Source organism: Osmerus eperlanus, chromosome 21 (assembly GCF_963692335.1).
Source record: "Osmerus eperlanus chromosome 21, fOsmEpe2.1, whole genome shotgun sequence".
Taxonomy (NCBI): domain Eukaryota; kingdom Metazoa; phylum Chordata; class Actinopteri; order Osmeriformes; family Osmeridae; genus Osmerus; species Osmerus eperlanus.
Genome location: NC_085038.1, coordinates 5,898,517 through 5,904,263, shown reverse-complemented (window position 1 = coordinate 5,904,263; position 5,747 = coordinate 5,898,517). Strand labels below are relative to the sequence as shown.

The 5,747-nt window shown below is 53.1% G+C and overlaps 1 protein-coding gene across 1 annotated transcript in view; it reads right to left on the bottom strand.

Moving 5' to 3' along the window:
• Nucleotides 1–5,747, bottom strand: part of LOC134007859 (aryl hydrocarbon receptor-like) — a 14,325-nt gene that overhangs the window by 7,935 nt on the left and 643 nt on the right. The window lies entirely within an intron of this gene.

The following is a 5,747-nucleotide window of genomic DNA, read 5'->3' as shown; positions in this document are numbered from 1 at the left end:
GGAAAACAGTTTGAAATCGGAGCCCTCCTCTCTTTTTCTTGGCAAGTCACTCCTCCGTTCGCTTCCCCTCTTCCCAGCAGCATTACCAAACTCCATATCCTCGTGTAACCAAACACTTCTCCTTGACCCCCCTCCCATCCCTTCGCTTTCCTCCTCTGCTACCCCCCCCCTCCACCACCACCACCTCTTCACCCCCTACCCACCCACCCGTGCCTATGTGCTTTCCCTTTCCCCAAAAACCTGTCGGCCTCGGCTGCCAGGGTTGAAAGTTCGCACGCTTTCTACTCACGCAAAGGCGAAGGCGAGTGTCCGGGCAGAGCTGTCTCTGCTCTAAATCTCACTCCCCTGGCCGAGGAAGCCGACACACACACACACCCACCCACACCCCCCCCCCCCCCCGCCAACCCCCCCTCCGAAAAAAAAACAAAACTCCAAAAATTACATGACTTAACACACGCTGCCCTGTCTACTTAGTCGAACCCAGTGGCCAGGACTACACTCCTGTGCCGTGACACACACTCGGTCGACGCTAACTGGACGGTGCTGGCTATCGTGCTCGTGCACATATACCGTACGCACACACACACACACACACACACAGAGAGCTGAGGCCGCCGTGTGTCTGGCAGCCCAGCGTAGACACAAAGCCTCGCATTGTTGGAGGACTTGGCTGCTGCCGGAGAGCTCAAGCCTGGCCCAGTCATGAAACTGGGAGAGAAAGAGGGGGGGAGAGAAAGGGGGGGGGAAGAGAAGGAGAAAGACAAGAAGAAGGGTTGTGTGTGTGTGTGTGTGTGTGGGGGCAGGGGGGATCTCTGCACCTGCATCCTCCTCTTTCTGAGGGGTGGGGGGGGGGGCAGAGACGTCTAGAAAAACTCCCAACTGAGGCACACGTACACACACACACACACAGACACACACACACACAGACACACACACACACACACACAGACCCGTCTGAGGGCCACACATGTAGCCCCCGATGACTCATCCGGCCCAGGCTCTCTGTACGGCCTGCTCGTGTAACACAAGTAACCCTGACAAACACGGTGCACTTCTCTTTGTCACCGGCTCTGTGTGAAACACCTGAAGGGTGGTGTTTGGCGCTGTGTACGTTTGGGCCTGAGGACTTAGCTTATGTAAACACGGCTTCTTGATGAGTGAATGTGATTTCCAGAAGGCGAGATGAAACACAGCTTGTGGATTTGGAGCCAGGGCATAGCGGCTGGGTGACACTATGGCTTTAGGAACGTACAGGCAGACAGGCACACACACACACACATTCTGACTCACACTCACACTCATGCAGACTCACACACAGACACATGAACACCTATATTCTGATTCACGCACACACACGCACCCACACAACGATGGATTCTGCACCACATAAAAAGGAGTGGAGCCGTTAGCATGGTAATGTGCTTGCCAAGAACACCATGGTTTATGTAAGCGACGCAGTGAGTCTGAACAAACTGTCCTGTGGTAAAACTCCTCACAGCAAACCAGACCCACTAATGAAGGCTCCCATACGCTCCCTGGACCACACAGACAACAACGATACACACCGCCAAAGAGAGAGAGAGGCAGAAAGAGAGGGGGAGAGAGAGGGGGGAGAGAGAGGGGGGAGAGAGAGGGGGAGAGAGAGGGGGAGACAGGCGAAAGCCACTGCATGTCACAGTAACCGTGCTCTATCCTGAAGCTAGAAAGAAAGCCCACTACAAGTCTCTTATCCCTCTTGTCATAATCAACAGCTCTGATTCCCTACGCATTACTCCCACTATGAATAGGTATCGACTACACTGTACAATGCCAGCACCCCCCCCGACCCTAATCATTCTCTCGCTCTCTTTCCTTTGCTCGCTCTCGCTAAATAAACTCTTCACACGCAACGCCACTGCCACGGAGGCCGCCCCCCCCCCCCACCCCCCCCCTTCCCTCTTCCGTAGCAATCTGACAATTCCTGTCAGTCAGCATTGTGGGCTTTCTTGGACGGGGACGCAGACCGCTGCGTGGACCCCCGCCAACATACCTCTGCCGAGGCCCCAGCCGGGCCTCTACCGGCCGGCCTCCAAGGAGCGGGAGCCAACAGAGAGAGAGAGAGAGAGAGAGAGAGAGAGAGAGAGAGAGAGAGAGAGAGAGAGAGAGAGAGAGAGAGAGAGAGAGAGGAGGGCCAGGGGCCAGCAGCAGGAGAGACAGAGAGAGATGCAGGATCAGGGCGGTTAGCTAAAACTGGACATCGCTCCAAATAAATGTGGAAAATCCGAGCAGATTGGAGGGTTGGTTACAGGAGCGGTCGGGGCCTTGTGCGGGCCCGGTGGTTTGGGAAAGAGGTTGGTGAATCACTCGAGAGGCTGTGGGCCCTTAACGTCCGCCGTCACCTCGGGTGATCCTCTCTCTCTCTCTCTCTCTCTCTCTCTCTCTCTCTCTCTCTCTCTCTCCGTTCCAAGAGCCAGGGGGCTGGGGCCCACCCGGGCCCCAGCCACACAAAAGGCACAAGAGGCTTTTCCGCACTGCACGCTTCTCCTCCCTGTGGCTCCAAAGTAGGACAATGTTTATTTTAATGTCATTTTTTTTGCTGAGTTGTTACGGAGCTGCCTAAGCCGATGCAAATAGGTCTCCATTAGCGTAAATAAATGGACACCGGTTTCCCCGTCTGGACCAGGTGTTGCTGAAGCGAGGCCTGGGGTTGCACAGCTGAGTGTCCACAGGTGCAGCTCTGAGCTGGCGTCTGACAGAGCGCCAGACAGCTTCACTCAGCGACGCGAGGGCAGGAAGAACGTGAAATCATGCAAACACCTGTGCTATGAAAACACAATATGAAAAGGCACGGCCGGGCTGGGGAGCGGAGAGCGAGGAAGCGTGCCTGCTGGGTGCGACTCGCACGTTTCATAGAGTTCGACCGCAAAAACATCGACGCTGAAATCAGCAGCCTTGGCTGAGATAAAAAGCAGAAGTTCCAGAGATACGGCAGCCCTGTGCCACGTGTGGTGCACGGCCTCTTACGCCCTCGATAGGCGTCTCCTCTTGGTTGACATAGCAGCAGCAGCTACAGCAGCTACAGCAGCAGCAGCTACAGCAGCAGCAGCGCGTCTTTCCTGTCTTTATCTGACAAGGCAATTCATCACAAACGGCCACTTCCTCACTGGCCTCCATTTTGAAAACGGTGCTAGAAATGTCAAACACTGAACATCAAGCAGCGGCCTCGCAGACTCTACAAACCCCGCCTCCCCCAGAACACACAACTCTACGGGAGACAGACCATGGCAGATCAAAAATACGTTGGAAATATGTCAGTGATTATTAACGGTAAGATTGCTATGTTCAGCAACTGGATTAGGGTTAGAGCGGACTTCCGTGACCCGACCAGCCCAACAACCATATGGAAGTTCAACCTCCTTCAGGGTCCATGCTGCCTCTGCATCCGGATCCTTCTAAGAAAACACCCTTTCAGTGACTCTCCGCGATAGGGCGAGGGGAGAGCACGCAGTCGAGGAGACGTCATCGCTTCTCCGCCCCTGGTATCTGAAACGGCAGTATGGACTGTTTGTGGGACACCGTAAGAGCGTGTAAGCAACGTCACCTACTGAGCGCTTCCACGCGGAACTCCCTCCCCCTTCCGAGAGCTCGTACGAGCGCAGCGTAACCCTGGTGACGTTTTCGCACACCTCCGATATCAAAAGGGAAATCCCCCATGACCTCAACATCACGCTCAGCTGCTTAGCTTGGTGGAAAACGCGGGTTGAACATCGTCCCGTCTTAGGCAAATTCTTTCGAGTGTAACCCCCCTCACAAGGTCACGGTAGTGAGGTAAGACCACTGGTTAGGAAAGAGGAAGAGGTGGCAGAGAGGGGGCGGGGAGGTGAGAGTTCCTCTCAGACAGGGCCCCACGTGCTGCGGGGACTGAGGGCGATGGATGTGGTGCGCTGGGCGGCCCTGTGGTGAGGTGCCGGGACTCTCTCTGGTGACACAGGGCGGAGGTTGCTGTGGGTTCCGTGGGGAGTCCCCTGTGGTGGCACTGGATCTACTTTGAGGTACACACACACACACACTAACTCACACATACTAACTCACACACACACTAATAGCCACCGATGCCTTGAAATTCAGGCCACAGGGGCCTTTCCTTACTAGGTATAAAGGTATAAGGTCATTAGTGTCTGGCTTATTGCCACTGTGGACGTCATTCCTATTCCCCATACATCACTAAATATCACAGGGATACTTCTACCACGATGAGTCATATCTAAATGTTTAGTGGATGATGTCTTAGGGTTGAGTGGGGCAAGTCACCTTGTCTTGACATGGGCCGGAACACAAACAGCCTACAACACCAACATCACTGCAGTTTGTTTAGAGCAAATTGGAGTCATCTTGTCGTCATGTGACTCGAGACTCAAACTACCCACACCGGAACAAGTCTAATAAACACCCCCAAACACACACACACACATACACACACACACACAGGTGAAAGGTGACTTGCAGCTGCCTCAGTAAGGCTGTGCATTCGTCAGGGCTTCAGAGTCACAAACAAACCTAATGACAAGACTATAATACTAGAGAGAGAGAAACTAGACACAGACTCACTAGACACAGACCCACGAGACACAAGCAAAATCGCTCACAACAAACCATCCTGGCCAAGTCCTCCCCTATCCACACAAACGGCCACATCGTCCCAAAACAACCTTCTCTACCTTTCCCACAGCAGACAGTGTTGAGAAAGTGTCAGTAATCACGCCCGGACGCTCCATATTTTCTGGATGCGGTGATGTTTACATTCAACAAAGACAGGCTGGATTGTGGATGTGAGTGATAAGGTGAGAACAGACAAACAGGTACGGAACACACGGCTCAGGCAGACGTCCATTTGGATTCCGTTCTCATTCAAACCCTACTACAACACATTTGCCGTCCTACACAAGTACTGCCAGAAACATTTTGCCATTTGATTATAGATTTATGAAGAAACTAGTCTCAAATCTTCAATTCTGTTTCCACGATTTCGTTTACGAAACTATCCGAATTATTTTCTTTTAATATCAACAACAGATATAGCCTCAATGGGGTCCTAGACATACAAATACATACTGATGTAAATACGTGTGGGGATGCAAATGGTCGTCTGCAAGTACAGAAGTCCTGTTCTCCCCGCAGGGGAAAGAGGAAGTGAATGTGACCAATCATGCTGGTCTGGTCTGTGTCAGACAGTCCCGTTGGGCCTCCTCTCCCGGACCCCATCTTGAATGTTTTCTTTTGTAGGAGGGCCGGAGGGAAGAAGAAAAAAAAAGAACAAGAAGAAGAAGAAAAGGGGAACCAACAACTGCCTTCCCGCTCCAATGGAACGCAGCGAAAGAGAGGAGGAAGGAGGGCAGGAGGGAGGGAGGGGGGGGAGGAGAGAAGTGTCAGAAGACATGCTGCTTGCCACAGCTGCCACGGGGGAGCCTGGAGGGGGGGAGAGGAGAGAGGGTGGGAAGGCAATATCGAGTGTGTGTGTGTGTGTGTTTGTGAATGGGGGAGGAGTCACCAAGCAACAGGTTGCTACAGCAGAGCCATGGAAAATTGTCATTGGCTATCAACTGTAATTAGGCAGCTGCCGGGATGTTTATCTGACTTTCTGGGTGACTGAGCCCTCTGCCTACCACTCTACCTAATCACCAATACAGAGAGAGAGAAAGAGAGAGAGAGACAGAGAGGCAGAGAGAGAGAGAGAGAGAGAGGCAGAGAGAGATAGAGAGAAAGGGTGA